Below are 17,068 nucleotides of genomic sequence, written 5' to 3'. Positions count from 1 at the left end.
AAAGAGACTATGGGAGTTAGGATAGGGGTTTTTTCCCCCTTCTTTTATGTTTTAATAGACTTTTAATGTACTATTTTGGCTATTTCTTGGGTTGTTTTTTGTGTTTTTTGTGTTTCTTGGGTTGTTTTTTGTGTTTTTTGTGTACCAGAAACACATGGTAGCCAGTGTAGCTTGCAAAAACAGTGCATATAATAACATATAACAGTGGTTATGCTCATTTTGGCATAATGAGGAATGGCAAAAGTTGCCCATGCTGCACCAGCTGCAGTTCTGCAAGTTCTTTAAAGGCACCCTTTGTAGCATGTTACAGGAAGTGTCTACAACATGAGTCACCATGAACAAGGCCTCTAGGTCCATTAAAGGGTAAAGTTGGTACAGAAGATGAATCTACCTATGATTGCTACCTGCTCATTGGCAGAGATTGTGAGTCCAGGAGGACCTTCAAGTTGCACACCAACTCAGACTATGGAAGCAGCCCCACCCCCACCCCCACAGGTAGTTAAAGATTGAGGATTGTTGGATCTGTAGAACCTTAAAATCCATAATCATTCAATCTTTCCGGGATTTTGAGCCAAAGCCTGTTCTCCCATATGAAAGCCACAAAGTCTTGAAGCATTGAGAAAAAAAAAACCTTGATGGCATTGCGGCCCAGGACAGAGATTATTAGTGAGTATTGTCAGTTTAACTGTGCCAACTGATGACCTCACCTGGTAGTTTCATGCAGGTGTTAAATAAGAGCAGAGAGAAGTAGAGCCTTGAGAGCAGAGCCTTAGGGTCTCTCTCTCTCTGACCAACAATGACTGGAACTGGTCCTGTAGAAAGGAAGAGAAATCAAAGCATTTTGCCTCCCATTTCCATTCCTCTAAACTAACCCAATAGGATACCATGATAAATAGTATTAAGGACTTCTGAGAGATCACAAAAGATGCATTATTATATCCCAAGCCTGTCAAAAGTCATCAACCATTAATGCTATCTCGTTATTACTGTATGGTCAGGTCTAAAACATGAATTAAAGATTAAGACTTTTATAGATAAAAGGAAAAAAAATATAAAGTTGGTTTATTTGATCAAAGTTAGAATTAGGTACGCTGTTACTACTGACAACCTTTTATGGCTTTTCTGTTGAGACCAAGGACTAAACAGAGGATGCTAATGGATTTGTTTACAAACAAGAGATAGGAAGTGGGATGAAGAGATAATTATAATTTTATAGGGGATAAAGAGTCATCAATTTTTTTGATATCTGAGATGAAGTTTAGAAGTCCTTCTTTATATATTTCTTTTTTCTGTATTGATTCTATTCTTTCTTTTTACTCCATTTTTCTCTGCTCTTTCCTTAAGCTTATTTTGTAATAAATTTTACTATTATAATCAAAATTCTCAATATACATTGACATATGGTTGAGAATGATGAGAATTGTAATCCCATCATATCTGATGTTTGCTCAAAGAACAATGATTTAGTTAAACACAATAATAAACAATGCATTATCCTACATACATATGTACCTCTACATCTTACTCAGTCATTTATACACATTTTTCCTCATTTTCTTCCTGACTTTTTAAAAAAAAATCCATAGTTCTTCTTTTTAATAATGTGACACAAAAACTGATATGCACAAATTAACATAGTTTAAAGAAAAACATTTTTAGTTTGAAATGTTCTGAAAAGTTGAACAGATTGTACTAATCATGATTTAAACTAAATCAGCTAGCTGTACCTGACCACACGTGTAAATGGATCATAAGTTTCCTAACCAACATGAAGTAGTAGGTGAAGCTAGGCAAAATCACATCAGATACAGTATCTGAACAATTAGCACAGGAGCCCTCCAGGGCTGTGTGCTCTCTCCACTTCTCTTATCTCTACATACCAATGACTGAATCTCAAAACTTCTGTTAAAGTACAACAATGATTGGCCTCATTTGAGATAATGATGAAACTGCACACAGATGGGAGGTTGAGCAACTAGCCTTGTGGGGCAACCAGAACAATCTGGAACAGAACACACTCAAAACCGTATAAATGGTGGTAGATTTTAGGGGAAACCTTCCTATACTACCAACTCTTACAATACTAGACAACACAGTATCAACAGTAGAGACCTTCAAGTTTCTAGATTCTATCATATCTCAAGACTTAAAATGCACACTAAACATCAAAAATGTCATCAAAAAAGCACAACAAAGAAAGTTCTTTCTGCGCCAACTCTGAAAGCTCAAACTTTCCAAAGAACTGCGGATTCAGTTCTGCAGAGGAATCGGTTGAGTCTGTCATCTGCACCTCTATAACTGTCTGGTTGGGCTCTGCAACCAAACAAGACAGACACAAACTTCAACGGATAATTAGAACTGGAGAAAAGAAACAATTGCTACCAACCTGCCTTCCATTGAGGACCTGTATACTGCACAAGTCAAAAAGAGGGCTGTGAAAATATTTACAGATCCCTCAAATTCTAGACATAAATTGTTTCAATTTCTACCCTCAAACAACGCTATAGGGCACAGCACACCAGAACTACTAGACACAAGGACAGTTTTCCCCCAAATGCCATCACTAACAACTAATTCCCACAACACTGTCAAATTATTTACTAAGACTATATTACTATTATTCTTCTCATCCTTCCTAGTACCTATCTCTTCCCACTTATGACTATAAGTATGTTACTTGTATCTCTACAATTTATATTGTTTTATTTGTTTCCTAGTATGATTTATTTGCTTCTTAGTAACCTATGACTATCACTAAGTGTTGTATCTTATGATTCTTGATGAATGTATTTTATTTTTTCTTTATGTACACTGAGAGCATATGCACCAAAGACAAATTCCTTGTGTGTCCAATCACACTTGGCCAATAATGAATTCTATTCTATTCTATTCTATTCTATTCTATTCTATTCTATTCTATTCTAATCATAATACCCAGCTACACAAATGTTGGTACTTTCAAAAATCCTTGGTTTTAATATTTATGTCATAAACAGCATCAACAATAAATAGACCAGGACTGGTGTGTGTGTGTGTGTGTGTGTGTGTGTGTGTGTGTGTGTGTGTGTACAAGAATGTGTTTTGATCATCAGTGGTACTCTGTTCAGGGTTATTCCACTCATATTGTTCAGTTCTTTTGCAGGGTGATTTCCTACATTTTGTTTTTGAAATGTTATTACTTAATTACATGGTTCTAAATCTATTGTGGATTCATTTTCACAAACTCTCTCCTATTATTATATTACCATCTGCTTAACAAATAGAGGCAAGCCATGTGCTTTTCATTTCCTTAAACTGATTTACCCCTTTGAACTGACATTATAGTAGAAATATACTGACCTCTTTACACATAATTTCAGAGCATCCTTCAAACTGCTATGTGGAAATGTATAACAATTATTAGATTTTCATTATCATTTTGATTGATGACCCAGCCTAATGTGATATTCACCAAATACAGTAACTTAATGTGCCCTCTACATAGTGAGCAAGTTTACAAAACAGTGAGTTCTTATAAGGAAGCATCTCTATGATTTGTCAACATGCATTTTTTTTAGATAGTAATTGCATACCATACAGTATATATTATTCTTTATGGACAAAGGGTGATAAATGTTACTAATGTGCAAGGGGCATACCACGCAGTAGGTATTATTCTTTATGGCTTAAGTGTGGTAAATGTTATTATTTATTTAGTAATTTGAATATTACTATTTATATTATTTCTGGACAAGAAGAGAAAAGAATAACTAATAGTAAAGTGGGTGAATTCAATTATACTGGTGATGGATATACTGCTGGGAGATGTAGAGAATCAAATTGAAGACAGATTGTACTGGGGAAAATCTATCTATGTGATCATTGAGAGTTGATATTTTCTTGATAGCACACAGTCAATCAACATTTACAATTTTAAGTCCCTTGAGGCTTCTATGAAGATCTGTTTTTAGCTTCATAATAACTTGCTGGCACACATCAAATGGTTTGGAAATTCATAATGATTCCTCTTTCCTCAATCATTCATCAGGTTTGAATGAATACATTTCTGATTTCACTTGAACCTGCTAAAGAGTCTTATCTCTTCTGATCTTGCTTGCATACAATTTAAGCAAGGTAGGAGGAAATAGGAATGTTTAATCAGCTTGTTCCAAAGTGCCTGTATGTACGTATACACATATACATAGATGCATTCATATACAGTATTGGCTCATACAGTATGAGCCAATGTGGCATGTGGGTAAGGCACCAGACTGGAAAGTGGGAGATGGTAAGATCTAGTCCCACTTGAGAAATAAAGCCAGTTGGGTGACCTTGGGCCAGTCACTTTTTCTCAGCCTTAGGGAGGAGGTAATGGCATTTATCAAATTTGCCAATAAAACTGTGGGGACTAGTCCAGAAAGTTGCCAGGAATCAACACTGAATAAAGGCATACACACAGACCAAAAAAAAACAAAAACACCTGGCATACATATGTGTACACTGTGAAGGAATATAGACCTTGGAAAGATGGAAGGGAGCAATGAAATTTAAGAAAGGGGAAAGGTTTACTCAGTTCTGAGAAAGAGGAAACCATGAGATAGACACTTAAGCCTCTTTTGATTAAGTATTGCATTAAGTGTGGTAGAGAGGAATTATGTCAGGCTTTCAAGATTGATATTGATCTCTCAAGGTTGGTATGATCAAGAAATAAACACCTGAAATTTCACAAATGATTTATATTAAGATAAAACATTTGTACCTATCTGATCTGGCAACTAGTCAGGGTTGGTCCCTTTGATACATGCTCCAAATTCTTTGACCTGAGCAGAATTTCAACATTTCCTGGAAGGATCCATCCACCTTGAATACAGGTACATTCAGATCACAAGAATTTGGAATTTCTAGAAAAGTCTCAAAGTCTGACTCAGTGCCAGATCACGTGAGCACAGTAAAACTACCACAGTAAAACTGTTCATGAAATCACAGCTGCTTCTGTTTCCTGACCTTGCCAATCTCAAAGACCCGGCAGATATACACTCGCATGCAAACTAACTTTGTATTTTCAAATAATTTACTCTGACACATGCTTTAGAGGAGGTGCAACCTTAGAATAATTTTGGTGTCCTTTTTTAAAAATGCATGAGGCTTGAATAGGAGCCTGTGGGAGGTATTGCCCTCCATAGATAACAGAGGCATTGTTTACGGATAATACGTCACGTTTCCAATTTAATTTTAATTTGACATTGACAGCCTAACTAAAATTAATATAATCTTTGCAGCAGCTGAAATTACACTCTTATGATCAACATTGGCTATTTAAAAAATGCACAAAACATTTCCTGGCTTCCCAGAAGACAATAGAATACTGTCTGAAGATTGAAGAAGAACATTTGATACTATATATCTGGAAAAGATTTACAGAGATGGTGCCTTTCTTCTAACAACAGTAACAACAATCTAATGGAGAGAAACCCTCTCCAATAGACTAAGAGTTCTTGATAGCCAACTTACCAAAAGTAATGGTCCATATTTCTTGATCATACAAGTCAAAGCTTTGTTGCTATGAAGATAGACTAAAGAAAGCATATTTAAAACCCTTCCATTGTAATGTGGTAGGCTCACAGTAATGTATACATTTCAAAAATTAGTGGCATTTGTATTAGTAATTGGTTGTCTCTTCAGTAAAGTTTAATCTATAATATCACTGGAAAATATGAGATAAAGATTTATAGGTTAATAGGTAAAATAATGTAGATAAGAAAGGTACTAGAAGTCAGGTAATATCTGATGTGGTGAGTGATGATGATCGAAACTTTGGGATTTAATGGGGCAATCTAAAATTTTGATATAGCTATGACTATTCCAATACCTAATACTTACCATTTTGGATCATAAAAGGTATTTAAATCTTTGAATGATCTAGGAATTTGTAGTATTTAAGGGGCTGCCTATTCTTTTGCAAAGCTTTTAAAATATGCTAGAGAGGGTCTTTTGAAGAGGATTGTAATGTCACAAACCTTCTTTCTGGTCTCTGGAGAAAATCCTGTTCATGTATGGAAGACTTTCCACTAGAGACTATCCCTGTGCCCATTAGCGTACATATCAAATCTATACATATCTCTTTTCCCCCTCCTATAGTTTTAACTATAAAATGATTTTATCATTAATTTTAGCCTTACTGTCAATTTTTATTTTATTTTAACTTTTTTACCCTCCTTGGAAACTTCCAAACAATTAGATAAGGACAATTGACATAGGAGCAAATGACCAAATACGCATCAGGCTGTGGGGGCACAAGGCACATAGCTTACATACTGGTGAAATCAGGACACAAATACAAAATACCAGGCCTTGCAATGTGACATTGCAATGCATGGATTCTCATGTTTTGTTGTCACAGTTTATAACAAATGCATATGAAAATAGGCAAGAGTAAGAGAAATACAGTAAAACTTCCTAAGAATCTGTTTAGAAGCAAAAGCAGACTGTGCCAAGAAGCAGAACACAAAGCAATTCTTGTGGATACAGCTTTTTTTTTTTAGTAAACAAATATTCATATGAGTAGCTTTATTGAGCACATAAACATAAGGAAAAATTGAGATCTAAAAATAATTGTGTGGCTTCTCACAAACTGTAATATTTCTCTGCACACAAGGGTAATATATTGAGATCCCTGGAACCAGAGACGGTATTCAGCAGGTTCTGACCAGTTCTGGAGAACCAGTAGTGGAAATTTTTGAGTAGTTTGGAGACCTGGCAAACACCACCTCTGTCTGGCCCTGCCTCCATCTATTCTCTGCCTCCCAAGTCCCAGCTGATTGGCTGTATCTTCTTTTGTTGCCCTGCACAGGAGAACGGAACAGGAAAGCAGGTTAGTGGGATGGGAAGGGAATGGGATTTTGCAGTATCATTCCCCTGCCACACCCACCAAGCCACGCCCACCAAGCCATGCCATGCCATGCCCACCAAGCCACAACCACAGAACCGGTAAAGTAAAAAAATTTGAATCCCACCACTGCATATCTCTCATGTCCAATTCAGTTAGTAATGCTTTTTTTTCACTGTCTGTTTCAGAGAATGTATGCTAATTCTTAAATAATATCCATTACTAAAATTTTAATGAAATGTAAATAGTAAATATGTCAGCCCAATATTATAGTGAGAGATGAGCGGTTAAGAAGTTTCATATATAGAATAAATAAATAAAATATTGGTATATTCCATTTTTACCATTATTGTGTTCAAGTTAGGCCTACCAGATCTGAGGTGCAAAAATCCAGATGTCTGTGAGATGGCAAAAAAGATTTACAATAGCATATTTTTACTTCCATCTTGTGGGCATATAGATTGTTGCAACCAGGTATGGGTCCTTGTTATGGCTATATATATGGCATATGTCAACTTCATAATAAATATTTACTTATGACTAAATATCTGATTAGCATACTATTATTTATATATATATAAATATATAATATATAATATATTATTTATTATAGAATGAAGATATCCAGAAATTGAACTGCTTTGATTTTTAACTACAAAACAAGGAATTTTAAGAATGTTCATCCACAGATTGGTCATACGATTTGTTTTAACAGCTTTAGATAATAAATATAGAAGCATTTATCACTTTTTAAATGGTGTCTGGAACATCCAAAGAACTTAAAAGAAAGTAGTTTAAACTAGGTCATAAATTATAAAGAATATAAGAGAAAAAGAATCTTCTGCTTATTTTACATTATGGTATTCATAATGTATAGTCCATAGCATAGTCCTTTTCTTTCTACTGAATTTAAATTAATAGCAATAGCAAAAGCATTTAGATTTATATATTGCTTCACAGTGCTTTACAGCCCTAAGCCCTAAGCAGTTTACAGAGTCAGCATATTGCCCCCAACAATCTGGGTCCTCATTGATCTCAGAAAGATGGAAGGCTGAGTCAACCTTGAACCGCTCAGAATTGAACTCCTGCAATGAGTTTGTCTGCAGTATTCCATTCTAACCACTGCGCCACCATGACTATGGGGAAGGTTCTATAATGGGTTTGAATGATAATTTTAATCTTCAGTTGCCAGTAAAATTGTACGTTCCAATATTTGAACATATGCATGGTTCACAGACTTCAATAACCTGACAGCTTTTAAAGGAATAAAAAAACCCCATTTATGACCTCAAAGATGTTCAGAATTTGTGAAAGCTTGCAAAAATGGAAGCATTCAATTCTAAATAGGATCAGCTGACCTCTTACAACCTACTGCCAACCCTACTAGTTTTAAAGAGAGGTCCAGGCTTCAAGTCCCCTTTCCAAACAATGTTTGTGGAACTCAAAATCATGCCATTTCTATGGCAGGACCTATTCTGTAGAATAACATGACTTTCTAGTGATTTGGATGGCCTCAATCTGTTAGCCTCTGGCAAGGCATAGAAGACCAGGCTAAAACAGCAGGTATTTTAAACAAGTGGATAGATAAACTCTGTTATTATTGATGGGGGGGCGTTGTTTTGGTTTTGGTTGGTGGGGTTATTGTTATATTCTTGAACATTGAAGTAGTGTAGTGAGTTTTTTTGTTAATTTTTATAAGTAGCCCAGTCACTTATGTGAAATAGGAAGCTTTATACATCGTATAATAAACCATTTTGATGCTTAGGAAGTGCTTTTCAAGACATGCTGACATGAAAAGCAGTTAGTGATGAGATATCCAACTAAGTCAAGAAAGAATATGACTCTAAGGATCTGAAATGCTGGCTGACTATATGGCAAATTTTGATCAACTTCCCTATGCACATTACTTGACTCTTGTTAAGGATCTAGCAGTTGTAAATTGTGATTTGTGGATTAGCTATTTCACAAAACCAGACAAATCTGATTTTGTAAAGTGGACAATCACTTTAACATGAGTCAGCAATGTGTGGTCAGCAGCCAAAAAAAGCTAATACAATTCTTGGTTGTATAAACAGAGGCATAGAATCAAAATCATGTGAAGGATTAGTACCAGTTTATAAATCCTTAGTAAGACCACACCTGGAATACTGCATCCAGTTTTGGTCACCACGGTACAAAAAAGATGTTGCAACTTTAGAAAAAATACAAAGAATAGCAGCTAAGACTATTAAAGGCCTGGAGATTAAAACATATGAAGAATGGTTGCAGGTTTTGGTTTGGCTAGTCCAGAGAAAAGAAGGCTTAGGGGGGACATGATAGCGGCATATTTGAGAGGCTGCCACAAAGAGAAGAGGGTCAATTTATTTTCCAAAGCACCAGAAGGCAGGAAAAGAAACAGTGGATGGAAACTAATCAAGGACAGAAGCAACCTGGAATTAAGGAGAAACTTCCTAATAGTGAGGCTAATTAACCAATGCCACAGCTTGCCTTCAGACATTGAGGGTGTTTCATCACTGGAGTTGTTCTTTTTTTTAAAGAGTCACTTGTCTGAAATAGTATAGGACATCCTGCTTGAAAATGGGAAGCAATGGCTCAGTGGCTAAGACACTGAGCTTGTTGATCAGAAAGGTCAGCAGTTTGATGGTTTGAATCCCTAGTGCCATGTAATGGAGTCGGTTCCCATTACTTGTCCCAGCTTCTGCCAACCTAGCAGTTCGAAAGCATGTAAAAATGCAAGTAGAAAAATAGGGACCACTTTGGTGGGAAGGTAGCAGTGTTGTATGCACCTTCAGCATTTAGTCATGCCAGCCACATGACCATGGAGAAGTCTTCCGAGAGCACTGCTCTTCGGCTTTGTAACAGAGATGAGCACTGCCCTCTAGATCTGGAAACGACTAGCACTTATGTGTAAGAGGAACCTTTACTTTCACCTTTATCCTGCTTGAGCAGGGGCTGGATTAGAAGATCTTCAAGGTCTCTTCCAGCTTTATTCTGATTCTGATTCTGAAATGCTGTTTCTTGAATAAGGCCATTATTATTAAATTATTATTATTATTAAATAGTGATTAGCCTACAATATGAAACAATCTGTGAGAATCAGAAAACAGAGTGAGGAAACTATTCCATCTAAGAGACCTCTCATAATGTTTTTATCTTTTGTCTTTTCTTCCATGTCCTCAGCTGTCTTCCCAATCCTCACTGGACAAATTCTTCCAGAAAGACAAGAATTGCACATATGGGTATGCTTTCAACTTCTATTAGCTACTAGAGTTCCGGTGGTGTTTGGTTTTTTTTGTATGATGTACAGCATCGTTCTTTCTGATATTCTAAACCAATTGTCAATTTGAATATCCTGCTAGGCTAAAATAACTAAAATACTTTTGCATTTCAAATACTCCTTTCCCCCAATTAGTCCCCTTTATCGTGCCAATTTGTGAAAGCTCTGTGAATTGGCAAAGCAGACATTTAATTGAAGTGAGTGCTGAACCCAGATGTCCCAGGTATCTGTAAGACAACAGCAGCAAACTGATAAACTGGAATGCTGGAGAACCTGGTTAAGCTGGTCCTTAACCTCCAAGCAATGTAAAAGTTTTAAATAAATTATTATTTTCTAGCATAAGATTAACCTACTGGAGAAATAAAATGAAATTGTTATGTGATTACCATGGTGATAGTACTAACAATAACAACTACAACAATAGAAAATAAAAATAGGAACAGAGATTGTGATACCTATTTAAAGAGGAAATAATCTCAACTGAAAAGATAAACATTAATGTCTAACATTTTCAGCATATATAATTTTCTAACAAAGACAGACTTTTTTTTATTGTGCATTACATCCTCTAACACCTTCCAAAAAAAACCACTCCAAAAGCTATGAAAGTAATCAGAGTGAATAATATTAACAGCACTGAGCAATACTAATGTGATAGTTATTGTTCTGCTATCATACATATATTGATATGACCATCACAGGAAGAAATTTGTAGCTTCTCCAGCTTTCTAAGGATGAAAAAAACAAATTCAATTCAATTCAATTGATGAATTAACAATTACTCTCTTCCAGCTGTATGATTTTAGGTTCTGCTATAATTATGAAAGAACAGAGTAGCCACAATGCAGTGGTAGGATTCAATTTTTTTCACTACCGGTTCTGTGGGCATGGCTTGGTGCGAAGAATACTGTAAAATCTCCAGTCAGAGGTGGTATTTGCCGGTTCTCTGAACTACTCAAAATTTCCGGTACCGGTTCTCCAGAACTGGTCAGAACCTCCTGAATACCATCTCTGCCACAATGCACATTTCATTAGTTTGGTACCAGACTCCTATGGTTACATAAGAGATACAGATTTATTTTGCAAAACTTAGAAAATGACTTTTGCGGTAACTAGCATTATACTTTTGGTTTTCTGATTCCCCATTTTTAAACATTATCCTTCACATGCTGTGAAAATTCAACTTAACTACCAGTTTATTTTAATATTTTAGAAGTGTAGGCTTGGCTTTTAATAAGATGCATTCAAATACTTGTTAGGTATTCTGTGAATAGCTAATTGCATTATTTTGAAAGCATTTAAACATTTAACTACATGAAGCAGAAAAGATTGTTCATATAGTTTTCATTAATCAAATGTAGACTTTAAAGCAGAAACAGTGAACAGCAACTGATGCTAAGTCACTTTCACACCTTCCCCCCACCTCCATCCAAACTGATAAAAAAAGTAACAGTTTAAAAAATTGCCCAGGATTTTCTGGATATGGAACTGAGACATGCTGAGGATATAGTACCCTTGATGCGAAGGGGAGTGTGCAATGACATCTATTTAGCATTCAACTGAATCCAGGTAATAGGATTTGGCCTTCATCATTGTAAAGAAAAGAAATGTATGATGATTATTGGATGTTAACTTAAATAAACGTTTGGCATTAGGATAACATAAATAGATTTGTAAGATTCATCTCTGCTTATGATGACTCATTGGATCTATTATGGTTCATTGCACAGTCAACCAGATATTTAGACTGGATTTGGCATCCCCACCCCCCCCCACAACTATCAAGACATTCCCAAGAACTTGGGCTAGTCAGATGTAGTTGTTTAATACTATGAAGTAAGCTGTTCCAAGTAAAACTGCCTTTTGCAACTGACTGATGATTTTGTCAATTTTGATGGTGTTCAAATGCTGCTACAGATATTTTGGGATTGTGTTCAAGTCACCTATTACTATTAGTATATCTTTGCTTTCTTTTGCCATAGTAGACCTTTGTATTTTGTTATTTTCTTCAGTTTTTTCCCCCTCTTTTCTATTCTGCTGTCTTCATGTATTGCCACATGAACTATCCAGAGTCTTTTGCAGTCATAATACAGTGACATAAGTCCCAAAATAATAAACAAATAAACAAATCCAAGTGCTTGTCCAGATTTCAATGAGACTGAATAATAGATTTCAAACAGCGTAATAGGTTACAAAGTGAGGCCAATTTGGAGCTGAATTCTGATATTCTTTATTAAACCACTGACTGTTCATCCATCCATACACCCACCATCATAATAAGAGGATAGTGTGTTCAATATATTTGCCCTCTTGGGTTATTTGTAAAAAATAATAAAGGCAGGATAGAAATAAATAAAAATAATAAAAAAACAAAAACTGAAAAATTACATCTATATGTTCCAGAGGTGGTATTCAGCAGGTTCTGACCAGTTCTGGAGAACTGATAGTGGAAATGTTGAGTAGTTTGGAGAATCAGCAAATACTACCTCTGACTGGAGATTTTACAGTATCTTTCCCCTGCCATGCCCACCAAGCCACGCCCACAGAAGCAGTAGTAAAAAAAATTGAATCCCGCCAATGATATATACAGTGAAAATCTTGAGGAATATCCTCCTCCAGGGAAAGATATTTAATTTTCATTAACCATTTATTTATTAAATATATATCCTGGATTTTTTGTATAGAGATTCAAGGTGGTATACATGCACTTCCTCTTCTTTTTTTTCTTACACTAACCATCCTGGGCTTGGGCTGAGAGTCACCCAGTGACTAGACTAGGATCTGGATTTCTGTGCTCCCTAGTCCAACATCTCAATTGCTATGCCACATAGTTTCCAATTACCTTAAAATAGTGTTGGAAATGAACAAGTTTGATGAAATGAACAGAGTTTTCATTTCATTAAAATAATAATCAATTTTATTTTTTTATGAATCACATTTGTCTTATCCCAAATATTTAAAGTTATACTAGGCCATTAGTTTTATCTGCATAATACTGATGACGTTTACATCCCCATGATGAGAAAATTTCCTAGGAATCTTCATACTAAAGCAAACAAAAGAGTTAGAGCTTAGAATCATAAAATATGTCAAAATCATTACAGAGATTCCAGAGTAACAGACTTAATCAGATCAAATTTATTGAGTATGTACATGTGATGGCAAAGCAAGCCCACAAATTAATGAAATGCAATTACAAATATGAATTTAAATCTTAACCTGTGCAATAGAGCACATCATTCACATGTAACAGAATCTTACATATTACCTTCCCTATTATATTCCTTTTAATATTTCTAAAATTTATAACAGTGCAAGCTAGAAATTCTAAACCAGATGAAAAAGAAAAGCTGAGCATTCATTATAGGTACCACAAATCAACAGTGACAAACAAAAATAGATGTGATTAGTAATCACATAGTACTGAAAAAAATGAAATATATTAATGCAGAACAAAAAATTAAAATATATAATGTCAGAGTTCATTTCAGAAACAACATTGAAACCATTTCCAGGATCTAAAGAAATAACACTGCTAGATTTTCTCTATTTTGAGTTACATTGATTATATTGAATTAATCAATTACATTGATTAAAAATGCCACATTACCAGACCTTACATAAATCCACCCTCACCTGAGCTCAAATAGTTTTAAAGACAAGCTTGTAAACAAAATAGCTATTAAATCTTATTAGCTTAATATGCAGTTTTATTAAAAATGCAGATTTATGATTGGAATAAATAATAGGATCCTTCCTAAATTCTGAGAATTTAATACTTTCTTCTTTAAAATTAAAGACTGGATTCTGTTTAGAAAAGCTTTGAAATATGTCTCTAATCAAATGCAAGGTAAGAACCCAATACATAGTTTACAGCAATTAGTTGAAAAAACATATGGCTCAGGACCCTTCCCAATTTTAGTACTTTAATCATCAGCAAAAGTTTTTAAAAAGAAAAAAGTAAAAGGAGGCTAGTAAATGGTTGCCCGATTGTAGTTATCGGTAAAGGGAGGTGGTGGTGGGAATCCAAGAATCCATCGATAAAAAATAAAGTTTGAGTAAAAAAAAATGTTGATTTTTTTTTTTTTACAAAAATCATGGCTTTCTGATAAAAAATTTCTGAATAAATTTGTTCTATAAAAATGAATATTAGAATAGGAATACGGAAGAATAATTCTTCGATAACCTACACAGGAGCAGAAAAGTGTAGCTTTTCAGAAGAATCTTCATTTCTCAAGACAATAAAGCAGCAGTTTGACCATACTCCTTCATAAAGCAAAGCCTTGTGATATAATCTTTCTTAGAATGAAATAATTGAGATAAACCTGCTACCATTTTCCTTCTGTTGTGTAGGTTGTTTATCCAAAATATTGAAGTGGAACACTTTTTTGGATTGTGTTTATGCACTAACATTTAATAATATTTACACAGTGTTCAACATTGCTCTGGCCCTAAACAGGAACTCAACCATCTTTGTTTCTCCTGTATTCATAGGGGGGAAAACGTGAAAAGAAAACGGCCAGAATATAAAGATATCTATGGAGTTTTTCAGTCATCCAGGTCATGGTTGTCTCAAAGGAGCTTTTTCAAAAGGCAACTGGACTTTTGTTTTTTTTCCTTTGAGGAAGATGTTTCATTTCTCATCCAAGAAGTGAAACCTCTTCCTCAAGGGAAAAACAAAGTCCAGTTGCCTTTTGAAAAAGCACCTTTGAAATGTCCTACAGATTCTGTAACTGAATAATTACATTAAATTCCTCTCACATACAGTATAACCCTTGTACTTTCTAGGGAGTAAAGAAGAACATCAGGTTTTGTCCTGGTAATCAGAGCTGTAAAAGGGTGTACAGGTGTACTGTATTAGAAGCTACATGCTTCTCCTTTAAATATGATGCACTTGATCAACATGACTGAAATAATAGCTTCATTGGAAACTTGAATTACATCCCTTTCTCAATCTTCCAGCAGAAAGCTTTTGATCTGGTTGCAACAAAGAAAGAAATAGGAAGTCCAAGTATTTCTTCTCAAGATTATTTTCATTAGGGTCCACTTTTCCATACCTGTTATCTAACAGCAATCATTTCATCCTTTCATGGCAGAGAATGAGCTATTTGGTCAACTCTTCTGGAGCAATATCTCCATGTGGTTCATCTTCTCTCCAAACAGTATTAGTTCATCCTTGTAATGAAAGGGCCTGTACGAGTTTGCTTCTTCTCCTTTCATCTATCTTTTTAAAAATATTTTCCCTGGGTCACTCAAAGTATAGAAGGCAGCACCTAATCCTGAGACGTTGCTGCAAGGATTAAGGGAGTCTGTCTGACAGGAGATGTTTACAAAAGTTCCTTTTTCCATTCACATCCAATCTCTACAGAGCTGACTTTTTATCAAATATCTAAGAAGTCAAAATTAAATCTACAGATCTAGTCTATGAAGAGCTGGCATCATGAAAAGTTATTGAAAGTATTTTCCTTGACAGAAATGTCTTGAGCGAGAGGAGCAAAGGAATCCAAAGGAATTCCCTCTCTTTGAAGAGTGCTAGTGTTTTGTGAAAGTAGGGGATACTATAGTTTATTGGAGGCTGCATTTATCAAGCAAAACTGCATCTTCCTCACTAAATTTTTTTTGGTTACTTTTGCTTGACGAACCCAAAGGGACATTTCCTTTAGCTCTATTCTGGGTAACTGTCATCTTTTATGTTCACATGTATTTTACAGATGACTCATGTAATCTTATTGCTAAATAATCTCATTTTAATATTTACTGTATTCCTCTGGTATGTTTTGAGACCCGATTTTTAGAGTGCAACTTTGTACAGATATGCATCAGCTGCCATAAAATTAGACTGCAGCAAAAAATTGAACAATTTTAGCAACTGCAACATTAAAGGAAACAGCTGAGAAAGAGTTAATATTTTTAGATATTTTTATAGCATTATTTCCAAGATTTCCCCATTTCTTAAATAAAATAGCACCACCCAGAAACTCTGAATTAGAAAATGTTGAAAGTGAATACAAGTTACTTTTAAGAAACTACTGTAAAGGGATACTGACCCTGGCTGAAGGCATCATTTGTTTATCAGATTAAGTGTTGGGTGGAACTTCTTTTCATCCTAATGTGGTTTAAGTAAAAGAAATCGGGGCTTCCAGAAAACACTAAAAGGCTGTAGTATAGAAATAGTCCTCAAATATAAATCTTCCAGATGCCAATCTTTCTCTCCATTCACATGAGTGAAGATAGCACTCGCTGATTGCCAAATGACAGTGGTGTTGAAAGCATGGCTTCACAGTTATGGAGCACATTGTGAAATTTCCTAGCAGGTTGGAATAACTGTTGGCAGTGCAAGCATCTACACACAAAGGGAAGGTGTGAGAGCAGCAGGACTCAGCTCTGTAACACATTTATTCCCGATTAGTAATCTCATGTGAATGTTACAGAGATTCTGTGACCTTGCTTACTTTCAACAGATGAACTGAAAGATATCCCTTATGGAGTCACAACATAGCCTTGACACAAAGTGATTATGTTTTGGCCAAGTCAGCAGGTAATTCAGTTTTCCAGCAGAGAACACTATTTAGTACTGATGCCTGCTTAGATCTCTATTCAGTTAAGATGGGGAAGTGGTTAAAGCTGCCCAGAATGATATTGTGTGACAAATGTATATTTAAGGTGCTGTTTGGCTTTCTCCATTTGTGATGGTGCAGGAATTGCACTACCTTCTTATCTGAATTCATCATTTAAAAAAAATATGTGGTCTATAATGTTCTGCTGAAATAGAATATTGCTATTACTCAATATGAAATTGACTGAAGTAAATTCCATGGAAATCCATTAAATATTGAAGGAAATATAGTCCGTGTGGTGTGTTTGCTTACTTACAGGCACCGTCTTGTAGATGTGCAAAAGAACCTCTAGCACAGCATTTGCCAACC

Source organism: Pseudonaja textilis, chromosome 2 (assembly GCF_049901715.1).
Source record: "Pseudonaja textilis isolate UNSWEBS1 chromosome 2, rPseTex1.2, whole genome shotgun sequence".
In the NCBI taxonomy this organism is placed as follows: Eukaryota; Metazoa; Chordata; class Lepidosauria; order Squamata; family Elapidae; genus Pseudonaja; species Pseudonaja textilis.
Note: the sequence above shows the minus strand (reverse complement) of the source record.